Below are 16252 nucleotides of genomic sequence, written 5' to 3'. Positions count from 1 at the left end.
CCTCTGGTCCTCCCTCTCCTGCTCAGGCTCTTCATCTTTCTATGCAGCTGTCTGGAGTCCTAGGACTGCCGTGGGGCTGCAAGGAGCTTGGAAGTTTGCTGCTGTTGGAGAAATAAACACTGCTCCCGTCTGCTGGTGGAGAGGTCAGAGACTGGGGAAAAGGAGAGTCTGCGTGATATGTTAACTGCACCCAGATAAGCTTTAAAAAAATGTCACATTAGCCAGGCATCCTGTAAGGGAGTTAAATACAACACTGTCTTCCAAGGTTCCCTGTTGGTCTTGAACCCCCGTGGGAGGCCACTCATCTCCATCGCCAGTCAGTCGGGTGGCTGCTGAGCTTGCAGTATGCTCCTAAGTGCATGGTTTGGATCAGAGTCTTGTTCTGTCAGCTCTGTGCCAGATCAGGCCGTCACATAAATCATCCCTAGGGTGAGCTGCGGTGTGATTCTGGGCAGCACACGATTGCTACGTGCACAGAGCACAGAGACTCAAGCTGCACTTTTATTACAGAGTGTACCCCTTAGTGTTGGGTTTGGAATGCTGTTGGAAGGGAAGTCCACTCAGAAAGGACATGGTTGGGCTGGACCACGTGGGCACAGGAGAATAGACAGTTTTGGGCTGCCTTTGACTTCAGCAAGCAGGTGACATCAGGTAAGTCCCTCCCTTCCCCCCTCTCCGCCCCCCTTCTCCTCTTCCTTCTCCTCTTCTTTCTCTCCCCTGTTCTTCCACCCTCTCCTCTTTTCTTTTCCTTTCTTTTCCTTTTTCTTCCTTCCTTCCTTCCTTCCTTCCTTCCTTCCTTCCTTCCTTCCTTCCTTCCTCCCTCCCTCCCTCCCTCCCTCCCTCCCTCCCTCCCTCTCTCCCTCTCTCTCTCTTTCTTTCTTTTCTTTTTCCTGTTTTGGGTTTTCAAGACAAGGTTTCTCTGTATAGCCCTAGCTGTTATGGAGCTCACTCTGTAGACCAGGCTGGCCTCGAACTCAGAAATCCGCCTGCCTCTACCTCCCAAGTGCTGAGATTAAAGGCGTGCGCTACCACTGCCTGGCCCTCTCCTCTTTTCTGAGATAGGATCTTGCTATGTAGCCCAGGCTGGCCTGGAACTTGGGATCCTGTTGTCTCTGCCTTCTGAGCAGCAGGATTTAGGTATGTGCTCTTAAAAAAACCTTTTTATTGATTCTTGGTGAATTTCACATCATGGACTCCGATCCTGTGTATCTCCTCATTCCTCTGCATCTGCCCTCTGCCTTTACAACCTTTCCCAACAAATAAAACAAAACAAAAACATCTCAGTGTGTAAGCTGTGGCATCTCTATAATACCATTTTGCCCAGTTTTACCAGCAAATGTTCATTGCAATATGCCATCGATCTGGCTTGAGGCCTCTGGCTTCTGCTACACTTTCAATATTGGGACTTACTGGGACTCCACTAGGATATCCTGCTGTTGTCCTTTGTCATGGAGATCCTGAAGCTTTGGATCAGCAGGACTGACCCCTTCATGTGCTCTTCTATAGAGGGTTTAGATGTTGGGGTAGGCCAGCTCAAAGCCCTGGATCTGGGCCTGGTGGAAGCTGAGTTGTTTATCCTACCAGCTCTCCTGTTTTGCTCAGGTGAGGTGTGGGCTGCTCCCTGAGTGCTGCAGCCAGCAAGGGGTGGGGTCAGCTCTCCTGTACTGCTCAGGTGGGGGGCGGGGCCAGCTCTCCTGTACTGCTCAGGTGGGGGGCGGGGCCAGCTCTCCTACACCCACACCACCAGGGCCAGCTCTACTGTGTTTTGGCTTCCCTTGTAAAAGCAGTGGATTGTGTTCCATGCTAGCATGTCAAAGCCATCCTCTTCTGCTGTATTGGAGAGGCATGTTGTGTTATTGAAATATGGAGGCTGAATGGAGAAAGCAGGTGGGGAATGCAATGGGAAGGCAGGTTTTCAGTTTCAAGGAAGCCACTTCGACATGTGTTTTCTGTGAGCACCAGGGACATTCTGGGAAGTGTGAAATGTCCTCCTCGAAGCTGGGGTTTAGAAACTTCAGAACTCTAGCTAGGCAGAGCTGTCTCAGGAGTTGGAAGCTGTTGTCTTCCTCACTGTCAGCTCTGAGTGGGTGCCCGTGCTCAGCACCTTCAGCCATATGTCGTCGATATTTGGCATTTTATGAAAAGCAATCTCCCAGTGTAAACACAGTGGTAAGAGAACCTCCTGCTGCCCTTATGGTGTTTTTCACAAAGTCAGGTCAGGTGTGTTGAGCCATCACTCAGGTTGATGTGTTACTACAAACCTTCCCGGTTCACTCTCATCCCCTGCTCCATTGTGCTCTTGGGAACTTGACACCAAGTCTGATTCCACAAGGCAAAGCTGTCACGCTGGGGCAGGGACTTGGGATCCTCACTGCAATGTTAAACTGATGTTCCATACAGAAAAGCTATTAATCTTAACCTGCATCACTAGCTAGGAAATTATATTTTCTCTTCAGTCACTTATAAACCTCTAAAGGCAATGTATAGAAAGTAACCAAGAACAATGTAAAAATCGAGCTATAACTTTACCACCCAGAACAGTTCCCTTTGACAGTTTACATTCCTGTCCAGTTCTCTGTACATGTTCACATACAGGTACTTTTATTGTTCTGTGTATTTGAGTTTGTATTATAGACTCCCACTTAACACCGTGGAAGCTGTCCTATGTTTCCACATCATTAAATAATCTTGGAGGTGCCATCTTGAGACTGTGAAGTATATCCCATCCTCTGGACGCCCCGTAATTACTTAACCATTCCCATACAGTAAGGGAGATGCACCGTTGCCAGCTTTTAACAGCTATATATAAAGCTTCATTGAGCCCTCTTTGGAAGACGGGGCCAAGTTTCTGACTTATTCCTTCCAGCGGTTTTCCAGAGAGGGCCACTGCCAGGTGGAAGAACGTAAACTCCTTTCAGGCTCCTCACTCTCGCTGCCAAATTCTGCTGCAGAGTGTTTCCCCCAAAGGCAGAAGGCAGCCTCAGCTCAGGACTTGTGGAAGTAAGGAGAGTCCCCTCCCCGTTCACATCCCTCGACGTGAGGAAAGAGGTCAGGACTGGACTTGTTCTTCAAGGCCAGAAAAGGAAGAATGCAGTGAATGAATGTTCCAGGAGTTACCCTGAGGAAGTGATAATAATATGATACCCGGGAAGGAGCTCTTTCTAGAACCTTCCACACTCCTTGGTTTCTTAACATTTTTATTTAAATCTTTATTATTTTCACCATCAGAGCATCCAGTTTACAGAGATGCAATGCATTAGGTAAAAGTCATATAAGTCACTCAAGTGTGGTCAGTGGTGGTCAGGGGATGTGCAGAGCCCCTCGACATTAGCCACAGTCACTTCTGGCTTCTCTCTGTACAGTGTCTACAGCTAGCAGGTCCTTGGGTACACCCGGGCCCAGGCTGGACGTTCCCTCTGAGAAATGTCAAAATTGTCACTTTGCACCTAATTCTCAGTACACAGACTCTGAGGAAGGCTGTCCCCAGGGTGTCCGGACAAGGATTGTTGGCTACTTCAATGATTTTTCTCTTTTCTGCAGGTTCAGACTCCCCCACCCTTTGCTAACTGCTGAGTTCAGAGTTGTGGGGGATGGTTTTGAGTGCTGCAGAATGCTGTGAGTCTCAAATGTAAAGCTTACTTATTTTTTTAAATCCATAAAGAGAGTTATTGGCATAAAACACTTTAATGAAGACATGATGGTTTCAGGTGGGATACACCAGGCCAGTGTTCGTGGTACCTGAATGAACTGATCAAGGAAGTTTTGGGTCCCCAATATGACCCTATGATGGCCTTTCTTCTGAGATGCCTGTGGCCCAGGACCACCCTGAGGTGGAGGGTAAAACACTAGACTCTCCAAACCCTGGCAGCACCAGTCTCTTCAAGAAAGAGACGTAATTTGTTCTGCAGCAGGCTAGTAGCAGGCAGGATAGAGAAAAGGGCTGTAGGGTCTGATGCCCTGGGGTCTGTTATATATAATTCCTCATCTACAAAAAACGGGCCAAGAGGGGCTGGAGAGATGACTCAGTGGCTAAGAGCACTGGCTGTTCTTCCAGACGGCCTGGGTTCTGTTCCCAGCACCCATATGACAACTCACAACCATCAGTAACTCCAGTCGCAGAGTTTCTTACACCCTCTTCTGGCCTCTGAAGACACTGCATGCATGTGGTACACAGACATGCATACAGTTAAAACACCCCTACATATAAAAATAAATAAACATTTTACAAAAATGAGCTGGGAGAACCAGCCACACCTAAGGTGGCGTGGTCATGTTTTGAGAGACCATTAGCCAGAAGGGAGACTCTCTGTGTAGGTGACCTCCTTAAAGATACTGTTCTCAACCAGTAAGGTTCCTTGATGCACAGTCCCTGATCATGGTGCAGGCTGCTCTTCTCCGTGGAGCTGCCTAGGCAATCCCTTCATAACCCTGCCCGCGCATCTTCTCTGCATCGCTAACTCCTTACTGCTTTAGCAGTGAGGTGCTTATTGCACCCAGCAGTTGGTGTGCAGGGAGCAGAGACCGTCTGTTGGCAGCCTGACACTTGTAGGCAGCTGAACCGAGGAGCCTAGCAGCTCAGGTGATGGAGGGGAGGCTTTCTGTGCTTGTTTCCTGCCCTTCCCCCTGCTGTGAGGAGACTGACCGTATCCCTAGTTCCTTATAGGCCATCTATATTGGGCAGTGTTGAGGAAAAGGAAGTTTTCTGTGTTCAGAGAACCATGCAATACAATTTTTGGAAGCTGCACTTGGCTTGAGGTCTGGCTCCAGTTTTGTCAGGTGTGATCCCCAAAGGCCTGAGCTAGGTGTTACAGAACACGACAACTCACTGTGGCACTGTTTCTAACGTGAAGGTGGTGTTTGTCCGGCTCCTGTATCCTCTTAGACAGATGGCCTTGTCACAGTTGCCCATCCCACAGAGAAAGGGTCTTGACTGGCACCCAGTATGAACCCTCTCCCATCAGGAGGCTGCTAATTCCAAGCCTGAGCACAGAACCCTGCTAGCTAGAACACTTTGGTGCCCTGCACACACACACAGCATGTAGGCTGTTCAGGCCTCTCAGGATGCATCTCTACACAGCGCTCCCTAGTGGACAGAGGAGGCCCAGTTCTTCACATCTGCTCAGTGATATCTCAAAAGAAATCTCTCACCCAGTCTCTAAGGTGTGGCACTTGGCTGCTGGGAAAAGACACAGTTTATCTGGCAACTAAAATTGTTTTGCAAGAGGTTCCCACAATTATGGTCTGAGGGAGGGTCCCTGCCAGCTTTTCTTAGTCACTTGGGCTTAGTGGGGGGAGGTGGTTTTTCTTTATTTTGTTCTGAAGGCAAAAGCCATCTGGGGGCAGGGTAATTACCCTGAGCCAGGGAGACAAAGGGACTGCAGTTCTCAGCTCAGCTGCAGGTGGCTGAGAGCTCTGGTTGGAATGTCACAAAGTACCCAGGTTGAAGGGTGAGTCAGAAATCCTTAGGTCACTTGTGGTTTTCTTTCATGGTTTTGCTGTGACTAGTCACTTGTTTTTACTTAGCAAGAACAACAGATGTTTGGGTGTCTGAAAGAGCACTGCCTGCCCCCTGTAGTCCCGGGGCTGCCCCAGTCTGGTAGAGAGGAGATACACTGAACATGAGACCCAGCAAGTCACTTACAGTGCCAATGTGAATCGTAGATAAGCAGTGGGCATCCCTGGGCACCGATAACGAGCCAGGCTTCTGTGGTGCTCAAGTTAGCTTGGAGTGGAGGTATCAGATCATTTATTTGAGTTACTCACCTTACTGAGCCAGTCCTCTGGACCCTCTCAGCCCCATGGAAGCAAATCCCTGCCTCGGAAGTGTGTGTGTGTGCTCAAATCTTGGCTCTGCTTCTGTATAGAAGCCAACATCTCTCACCTCAAATTCTGTTGCTCCTTAGATATAGAGTATATGTTTAAGCTCTGCATTGGGATTCTTTCCACCTTGTTGGGCCTCCAGACACTGGACAGCTGTTATTACCAGATGCAGACACTCTTGTGACTAACAATAACAGACTGACTAGAACCACTGTCTTCTGAGGTGCAGGGGCCTCCGGCCTCCTTTGCTGCTCAGGCCTGAAGTGGGATTTTTCAGGGTTTCCTTAAAACAAAAGGTGAGGCTTCTCTGCACTCTACAGAAGGGAAAGGGAAAGGACACACCAGCTTGGGCCCTTCGCTGCAGGTCTCCGAGTGGTTGCCGTTTGCTAGTGAAACAGAGCAGAAGCAAAACTGGGGATTAAAGCTGGCTCTTTCACCACCGTTCTCACCTGTGGGCCTAGTTTACCTGTGGGCCTGGGGCTTTAGTCTGTAGTCGGACCATAGATGGGTTAGAATACCACAAGCGAGTGTTATGGTTTAAGGATGGTGTGTTTGAGCACTTGTGCCCAGCTGGTGGAGCTGTTTTGAAGGATTACAAAACTTTTAGTGGATAGAGCCTTGCTAGAGGAAGTGGGTCGTTAGAGAAACGGTCTTAAGTTTTTATAGCCAGGCCTCACCTCAGATCTGTCATCTGGTTCCTTCATGCACAGTGCGGCAAGATGCCTTACTCTCCCGCTGCCGGGCCTTCCTTGCCAAGATGGACTATCCTGACTCTTAGACTGTAAGCCAAGAGAAACCCTCCTACTTTCAAGTTGCTTCTTGTCCTGCATTAGGTCATAGCAATAAGAAAAGTAACTAAAGCTGGGAGTGGTGGCCCATGCCTTTCATCCCAAAACTCACGAGGCAGAGGCAGGCAGATCTCTAAGTTTGAGACCAGCCTGTTCTGGTCTACAGAGCAAGTTCCAAGGACAGCCAGGGCTACATAGAGAAATCCTGTCTTGAAAAAAAAAACACATAAAAGCAAAACGAAAAAGTAACTAATACAGTGACTGCTTACAGCATAACCTACTCTGGACCCTGCCACCAGGTCAATCACGAAGGCTTGAGGGGCTCTGGCACATAGGGCTCCTTCTCTGCTGCAGGAAATTTCAAATATCTAGTGTCTCACAGACGCACTACTGGGGGCGAGGTGGGGGTGGGGGTGGGGGGGAGTAGGAGCTGCAAGACTCTGATGCAGGCATTATTAGAGAGGAATGTTATAGACCATGCTCCCAGGGAGAGGGGCAGCAGGTCCCACAGAGGTCACAGAGCAAGGAGAAGGGCAGAGCTACAGGTGCGCTTTGTTCCCTACCTGCAGTACTCTAGCACCCAGAAGGAGCACAGTGCTTCCTTTAACATTCTTTGGTACTAGAGCCCAGGACCATTTATACAGGCTAATCCTAGCAAGTGCTCTACCCTTGAGATGGACCTAATATTCTAATTCATCTTTATTATTTATTCAGTTATTTATGTGTTTATTCATTTGTGTACACACATACACACACACACACACACACGTGTGTGTGTGTATGTTAATATATACCAGATGACATTCTTTTAAAATTAATTAATTAATTCACTTTACATCCTAATATCAGTTCCCCCTCAAGATGACACTCTTATTTAAACTGCCCAGGCTGGTGTGGAACTTATAGCCCAGACTAAACCCTTGGGCCTGAGTCCCCCTGCTCCAGCCTCCCAAGGGGCCGGGATTGTGACTTTGTGCCTTCAGATCTAGCTTTGTTCTCTCGTTTCTGAGATGGGGTGTTGCTATGAAGTTCTGGCTTCAGACCCCTGATTTTCCTGCCAGCCTCCCATGTCTCGGGATTATAGGTGTGCGTCACTGTACCTGGTTCTCCTTACTTTTTAGGTTAAAAACTGTTGACCTTGAGCTCCCTAAGTAGCCAAGAACGACCTTGACCTTCTGATCCTCTTGACTCCATTTCCTGATTCCCAGAATTATAACTATGCTTCACAGCGTTTGGTGTGTGCAGCACTGGGAATCAAAACCCACGGCCTCATGCATGCCAGGCAAGGAGTCAGCCAACTGGACCCCCGCAGGAACCCTGCAGATTCTCTTCTTACCAGGCTTTCAGGAAGGGACACCAATCAGTGTTACACTGTCCGAGGGAGGGGCTGTCTTCTTTCTTCTTCCCTTGAGCAATAGGATGGTGAAGGAGGCAGACAATAGGCAGTGGGGCTTGTTTTCATGAGTACATTACACCGGAGAGGTTGCTCCTCTAATGGGGCTGCTGATGGGTGGGCCTGGGCTCTGTGGGGGAAGCCAGCCATTGCAGGTGACCAAGTGTGGCTTGTGGACCAGTGATGTTTACTGCACTGCATTTTTGCTAGCAGTGGGTGAGATGTAAGGGGTGGGAGTGGGGCTTTGTGAGAAAGAAGCCCTGCCTAGGCCAAGATGCTGCTCTTGAGGCCAATGTGAGATTCTTTCAGTCTCTGTATTCCCACACTTGGGGGTGATTGATCCCCAGAGGCCTATGGGTGGGCCATGGCATGGCTTCTTACCTAGTTGGCCAGTATTGACACCATGTTTGTTATGCTGACAGGAACTATGGACATCCTGAGACCCCAGGGTCTGAGGCTCAGAAGATATCAAGGACTTTAAGAACGATATAAGCCACTTCTAAGATTTCCCTCTTAGTATTTGACTAGTGTTTATTGAATACCTGGGATCTGAGCCAATGGCAGGTGAGAGGGGTCACTCTGTTCCACAGGGCCGATCTATAGTGTTCTAGGGACATGGAGGGAGAGACAGGGGCCAGTTTTTTTATATAGAGTTTATTCATGGTGTTTGCTGTTCCATTTGGCTACAGAATATAGTCAACTCAGATTGCTGCCAATCACCTGCATAGCTATTTTCCATCTTAGATTTGGACACAAAGCATGGTGGTTAATGTTCAGAAGCGGGACTAAGGGTTCACAAAGCATCCTGGTACCCATTCCTCCTCTGGATGCTGGTGCCGTGGAGACCAAGGTGTGTCTGAGGTGAGCTTTGCAGGGTGCTCCACTGTCTCCTCTCCTGGTATCCAATGATGAGCCCTATTTCTCTCTTCTCTTTGCTTCCTCCATGGGCATCTCTTTACCACAGTGAGTTCTCACTCCATGGAAAGCACTATGGGGCCAGGAAGAGAAGAACCAGGCTGGAGTGTCTGAGAGACTGTCCTTCTGTGAACTCTACTAAGAACACCTCTTAGAGCGAGTTCTCCAGTTATGCCCATGGAGGAAAACAGCCCTCCTTGCCTCAGTGGGTCAGCTCATTCTCTCAGGGGAGGTCACAATGAAAAAGTGTTTACTCACAATCCAGGGAGAGGAGGGTGGAGCAGGAGGAGAGTGGACCAGGTGTGTTACACCCTCTCATTGGAGCACATGTGGGATTTTCTTTCTGTTCTCAAGCTCATAGGGGTCAAGCTATGTCCAAGGAGTAGAGAGGTATAGAGCTAGCCACATGATGAGTCATAGGCTAGAAGAGTGCATTAAGTTAGGTGAGCTAGCTGGGGACTGTCCCAGCAAAACACCTAAGCATTAAGCTATATTAGAAACATTCATATCATTATTTATACTGCTGGCAAGTCTGAGAAATGAAGTGGAAATTTAAGGGTTTTTGGAAAGTCAGTTGGATGGTGTTTTGCTGGGGCAAACATGTGAAGGAACGTTTTGTTAAAGTGGACACAGGTGTGAAAGGCTAAGGCAGACTTGTGAAGGAACATTTCACTGAAGAAGACACAGAAGAGAGGATGTTCTGCTAAAGCAAGCACATGAAAGGATGTGTGATGGATTCTTTGCTAATGACACACGTGTATGTGTATTGGCCTGTCTTACATTGCATAGTTGAGATACATTTGTTGGGACTCCATAGAGAGAAATGCACCAAAATGCTTTTGGTGGTGTGCTGCAGTTTCCTGCTGCTTCAGGAGACTCGGGCTGATTGGCAGAGTGATGTCAGCTGAGACAGATGTATGTGCTGAGGTAAGACACATGGAGGACATGTGATGTTTGGAGACAGGAAAAAAGAACTTGATGGGCAGTGATGGAGGCTGAGGTAGGCTTGCTTATAGAGGTAGCTTTGCAATGCTTGTGGGTCTTGTGTCTTCACTGATTTTCACTTCCCTGAGAGAGGCACAGCCAAGGGCTTTTCCTGGTGTCCCCCCAAGTCCCTCCTGCTGACTTGTGCTGAGGCTGAGGCCTGGCTGTCTTTGCTAGGTTGTATCACTGCTGTTGCTAACCCAGCTCTACCGAACTGGACTGCTAGTGTATCTGAGAAGTGTTTGTGAGTGGATCGAGCTGCCACTGTTAACCTGTGAACTGAACTGCTGATCTCCAGACAATACAGATGGGAGTTGCTCCAAAGAACCATTCTAAACAGGTCCACTTCCCCATATCCTTTCTTTTCCATTACCTCTGGTGGGTGGTGGGTTACAAGGGAGGTTAAAGCATTTAAGAACCACCATTAAAAATAGGTTTTGAAAAAGTTAAAGTTATAGAGAAAGTTCCATTATACATGTCCATCAGCCCAAACATTTATCCATGTTTTCTGTGTTAAGACATGAGTCCTCTCTACTAGTACTTTGATGTACAGTTGCCAGTCATAGCCACCCTACAGTGCTGTAAGACAGCAGAAACTTCTAACATCATACCACTAACAACCCTTTCTGCCCCCTCCTAGTTTATCTTCCCATCAGCCTCCTCTGACAGCTTGCTCCTGCTTGTCCCTACTGTGACCTGTGGGTCAGGCTTGGCTTTCACAGCAGGACTTAAGACTCTGCTCTCTTCTTTGGAACACTCGACATGGGGGGTGATGCTAGCTACGAACCACCACCTTTTAAAGTAGCTGTGATCTCTTCAAGCTTTGGGTCATTTAGTCCATATTTTCAACAAGTTTCTTTCATGTGCAAGATCTTCATTTTCAGGGGAATGTAAGTTTTCTTGCATGAAATACTGGACAATCACAAGTAGTCTTAGAATCGACAACACTCACCAATGAGCTTGTTGCTTATGCCTTTGGTGTGAAGTGGCTGCCGTGTTACAAGCGGCATTAGCTTCCTTGGACACTATCTACTGACAGTGACTAGGGCCTCAGGTGGTTTTGATGCGAATGCTGAGGTCTAGAATCTTCCAAAGGTTCACTTGTGTTTGAGGAGGTTGATGCTATCAGCTAGGACTTCAGTGGTAGCCAAAGGCCAGATTACGTAGCCTACACCGAATCTTGGCACTGAATGAGGCATGAGGGCCTTAAGATAGATGACCAGGAAACACCCTTGTGAAGGCAGGGGACTCGGGGACCCTCAGTTTGGAACATGTGCTGCTCTGGACTTCAACCAAAGCTCTGGCATTTTCCTGTGCGATACCTTTCATCACGCTGTTTGAAGCCAACAGCATGGCCTGGGGACTTGAAGGGATTGCTCAGCGGCGGACTGTAAGTTTAGCAGGCAGAGAGTCCTGGATTTAATCCGCAGTGCCAATATTTTCTAGAACATTTTCTAGAAAAGTGCTGCCTAGTGAAGTTCCTGGGATTGAATCTGTGCTCTACTAACAAGGCTAGTACTGGTCTGACTTGCCCGGCTGAGCGTGGGATACAGGGGCATTTTACTGTTTAATGTTCAAGAGCTGTCTCTCACCTTTACCAGCTCACATTCCTAGGAGGTGCACAACTCAGGGGAAGTTATTTTAAATGTCACAGCATACAGGAGAAAACTGCCTGCGTTAAACTCTTTTACATGGTTAGTAGGTTTTTAAAAATTCTTTGACAGTTCCACATACATGTGTAATGAATTTTAACTGCTTTGACTACCATTCCCCTCACAGAACCCTTCCCCACTCTCCTCGCCGGACTAGCTGGAACCCTTCTCGTCATCTACCAGTAGTCCGGCGAGGAGAGGTGGAACCTCATGGGTCACTCTTTCTCCTATCCCTGATGAAATGCTGGCAGGACCAGTCTTGGTCAGGACTGGTAGAGAACCACAGCTACAGAGATTTCTGGGCTGTAATGACTAGGTCATGCCCTGGAGATGTCTTCTGGTGTCACATCTCCCAATCCTTTGGCTTTTATCTTCTTTCTGTCTTCTCTCCTATTCAGTCCTGAGCCTTGAGGAGTGTGATGCATTGTCCCACTGAGGGTCAAGCACTTTGTCCTCATCAGTTCTTGTCACTTTAACCAGTTTGCCTAACTGCTGCCCACTAGATGTCCAGTAGATTTAAATTATGAAATTAATAAGTCTTTTTTTGTGTGTGTGATGGACATAAATATTTAAAGATATCTATAATCAAAGGTCCTTTATTGTGATCTTTTTAGGACTACATGTCTAGTATCTGGTTTATGTTTTCTACTTTTGGCCAGGTAGCTGCAGTGACAGGACTTTTGCTATAGGGTTTATCAATGCATAATTGATCTCTAGTTCCCCTGTTCTAATGTGTAGATGGACAGTCAAAGCAATGTCTTTGCTGGGGAAGCAGGGAGTAGCCCAGGTGCCAGCCCGGTGCTGATGCACTTTCTCTACTCCAGGAACCAGATGACAAGGTCTCGCTTGCTCAAGCTGAGCGTCAAGCACACAGATGGCCTTGGTTGTGTTTGCACTGTTGAACATCCTGTTTTCCAGGAATATTTAATGACAGTGGGAAATGTGATCTAACGTGAAGCCCGCTCCATCAGTACTGCAGACTGTGCCCAGGCACTCTGAGTCAGCATGAACAACCACAGGCAGGAAGGGAGCCAACCAGCCAGGGCTACTACCCCAGGATGGCTGTGGAGGAAGAGCCAACAGGAGATACCAGGCCCAGGGAGGTCAGTTAACCCTTTTCTCTGAGCATCCTGGTTGGAGGGAAGGGGAGAAGCGAAGAGCAAGGAGGTTAGGCTGCTAGAGAGAGGACTGGCAAGTATCACTGGCGAAGTTCAAGAGTGCAGATTAATATTTCCATAAGCCGGTCCCATCAGGTCTACCAACCCTGTTAGAGGCAATTGGATGCTGACTCTTCAGGGTCCCCTAAGGTCATGTCTACAATGTCCTTATTTTTATCCTAGAATACTGTATAAAAGAGAACTTGGATGTTACAACCACAGAGTCAGATGAAATGGATCTGCGTGGCCTCAACAGTTGCTCACAGATTCATCGGTTACTATGGCTAATTGTTTCAGCTCCTGCCTGCCTGTTCCTGCCAAACCTCGGAGGAAAACTGTCATTGTATTGGTTTTAAGAAGTGGGGTAGGGCCTGGAGAGATGGCTCAGATGTTATGAGCACTGACTGCTCTTCCAGAGATCCTGAGTTCAATTCCCAGCAACCACATGGTGGCTCACAACCATCTGTAATGGGATCTGATGCCTTCTTCTGGTGTGTCTGAAGACAGCTACAGTGTACTCATATACATAAATAGACACATGGAAATGGGGTAGAGTCAGATGTTGGGGAACATGTCTGTAAATTCAGCACTTGGAAGACAGAGGTGGCAAGATGGAGAAAGTTCAAACTTCCTCAAAGCCAGCCTAGGTTACAACAGTGAGTTCAAGGCCAGCCTGGGCTACAGAGTCTATCTATGGGTATGGGTTATTGAAGGTTAGGTTCCCTCTGTACCCCACCACCTGTTGGTCATTCTGCCATGTTATGATATAGCAGAGGTATTGACTCTTACCAGATGAGCTCCCTCGGTCTTGGACTTCCCAGCTTCCCAAACCACAAGCTAAGGAACTTGTGTTGTTTATAAGTCATTCAGTTTGTGGCTTTCTACTACAGCAGCTGCAAAAGGACTAAGTCCTTGATAAAGAACCTGCTGAGGGTTGGTCCACCTCTGTGGTCTAATTCGTTCCTATGAAGGGAGTCTATCTGTGCAGATGTCTGTGACCTTTGCGATGGGTGTTTTTTCCCCTCCAGCTGTTAGTTTTGATAGAGATGAACTCAGCTTGTCTTCAGAAGAGGGGGAAATGGAAACTCACAAGTCTGGGTCCCAAAGCAACAGATTTCCACATGCTGTGTGGCTACTGCTGCTCCTCTGTCTTGGGATCCATGAGGAGAGAATAAGGGGCCAGTGAGTGCTTCAGCCTCCTCCAGAGTCCTGCGCTCCTGGGGCTTGGCTACTCTAGCAGGGCTTGTCGTGTGAGCAGAAGGTACTCTGACTCTGTGTCTCCTCTCATGCTTGCTCTAACAGTTGATTTGTTGGGGATTGAACCCAAGGTTGCATGCATGATCACATTCTACCACTGAGCTGCAATTGACCCTTCCCTAGTAGCTTCCGTGTCTTGATGTGTAGCTCAGGCTGGCCTTATGCCCTGGATCTTCCTGCCTCAGCTGGACCCATGTGCTGAGATTTCAAGTATGTGCCACCATACCCAGCTAATCATCAGGTTTCTTTCTTTTCTTGCCTGCACCTCTCTCTCTCCTTCTCCCTCTCCCTCTCCATCCCCCTTCCCCCTCCCCCTTCTCTCCTTTTCTTTTTGAGATAGAGTTCCATTTGGCTCCAACCTAGCCTCAGACTCTTTTTTTGTTAACAAGTCTAGCTTTGGATTCCTAATCCTCTTGCCTCCACTTCTCAAGTGCTGGGATTACAGATATGTGTCACCACACCGGACTCTAGGCAGTAATTGATTAATTAATTAATTATGTTTTTTTTTTTCGAGGCAGGGCTTCTCCGTGTAGCCCTAGCTGTCCCGGAATTCACTCTTTAGACTAGGCAGGCCTCAAATTCAGAGATCTCCCTGCCTCTGCCACCCAAGTGCTGGGATAAAGGCATGCGCCACCACCTCCCAGCCTAGGCATCAATTTTTAGTAGGCAGGTTCTTGTCTAAAAAAATTTTTTGGAAAAATTTTATTTTCATCCTTTAAAAAAGAAAGAAAAAGGAGCTGGTGGCTTTGCTCAGTGGGTAAACCCAGTCAGATGACTTGAGTTTGAACCCTGGGACCCTCAGTGGGAAGAGAGAATTGACCCCCATAGGCCATCTTCATCTTCTGGCCTTCATATGCATGCCGTGACCTGGGTATGAGCACATGCACTCACACACACAGGCGCACACACAAATAAATAAATGACTAAAGAAGAAAAAATGGTAACGCACATAGTATTTCAGAAGGCACCTGTGCTCATTGCTGAATGTCTCCATGTGGGCTCCTTGCTGTAAATCCTCCTCCTCCTCCTCCTGCTCCTACCTGTCCTGCCTCTGCTTCTCCTCCTGCTTATGTGTTCTTCTTCTTCTTCATCCCCCCCCTCCTCCTCCTCCTCCATCATCTGTTCAGACATAATCCCAGGTTCCCATGAAGTTTCAGACATGGTGCAGAGGGTCTACTTACCTTCCCCTCACTTTAGTGGGTTTGTTCCAGCATAATTACAGCACAGTGCCCAGACCAGGAGTCTGGCATGGGTATCTCGTGTGTAAGGCCTAATGACATGCTATCACAGCCGCACAGTTCCCAAACTGCCACTCCAGTCAAGACAGTCCATCCCCACAGACAACTGCCTCCCCCCATGGATTCACTCCTTCACCCACGCCTCTAGCAACTGCTGATATTTTCCATGCCTGTGATTTTGTTATTTTTCAAATGTCACATACATGGGATCCTGTAGTGTATGACCTTTAGAGACTGGCTGTTTTCCACTCAGCAGAATCAATTCCCTTGAGTTCTGACCAATATGTTGTGTGTAGTGAGCCTGTGTGTGTGTGTGTGTGTGTGTGTGTGTGTGTGAGAGAGAGAGAGACAGACAGACAGACAGACAGACAGAGACAGACAGAGACAGACAGAGACAGAGAGACAGAGCATATGACTGATATATGTTTTTGTGTAGAGATATACATTCTATGTCTGTGAGATAAACATTCAGTATTTCAGTGACTGGGTTGTAAGGTAAAGAAAAGTACATTCAGCTTTTCCCTTCCTTCCTTCCTTCTTCCTTCCTCCCTTCTCTGAGACAGGGTCTCACTATGTAGTCCAGGATGGCTTTGAATTTGTAATCTCTGGCTTTAGACTCCTATGTATAAGGATTACAGGTATAGAACCATGCCTGTCTTATGTTTAGCTTCTCCCAAGTGTTTCTTTTTAAAGATTTATTTATTATTATATCTAAGTACACTGTAGCTGTCTTCACACACACCAGAGGAAACCATCAAGATCTCATTATGGATGGTTGTGAACCACCATGTGGTTACTGGGATTTGAACTCAGGAACTTTTGAAGAGCAGTCAGTGCTCTTAACCACTGAGCCATCTTTCCAGCCCCCTCCCATGTGTTTTTTAAATCTAATATGTTATTAATTCCTTGAGAATTTCACACGATGTATTCTGATCATATTCGCCTACCTTCTCAACTCCTCCCACTTAGATCCACCACCTCCCTACCCACCCCAACTTCAGGTTCTCTCTGAATGTTTATAACCCAGCAGGTCCCCCACCTCCCTCCC

The 16252-nt window shown here is 47.7% G+C and overlaps 1 long non-coding RNA gene across 1 annotated transcript in view; it reads left to right on the top strand.

Moving 5' to 3' along the window:
- Positions 1 to 418: 418 nt before the first annotated feature.
- Positions 419 to 16252, top strand: part of Gm39928 — a 59548-nt gene continuing 43714 nt past the window's right edge. Inside the window, exon 1 of the long non-coding RNA XR_866723.3 lies at positions 419 to 651. This is a non-coding gene — a long non-coding RNA (predicted gene, 39928). The remainder of the gene's footprint in view (positions 652 to 16252) is intronic.

Source organism: Mus musculus, chromosome 2 (assembly GCF_000001635.26).
Source record: "Mus musculus strain C57BL/6J chromosome 2, GRCm38.p6 C57BL/6J".
NCBI classification, from domain to species: Eukaryota; Metazoa; Chordata; class Mammalia; order Rodentia; family Muridae; genus Mus; species Mus musculus.
The sequence above is the reverse complement of the archived record's forward strand: the minus strand, read 5'-3'. Positions and strand labels throughout refer to the sequence as shown.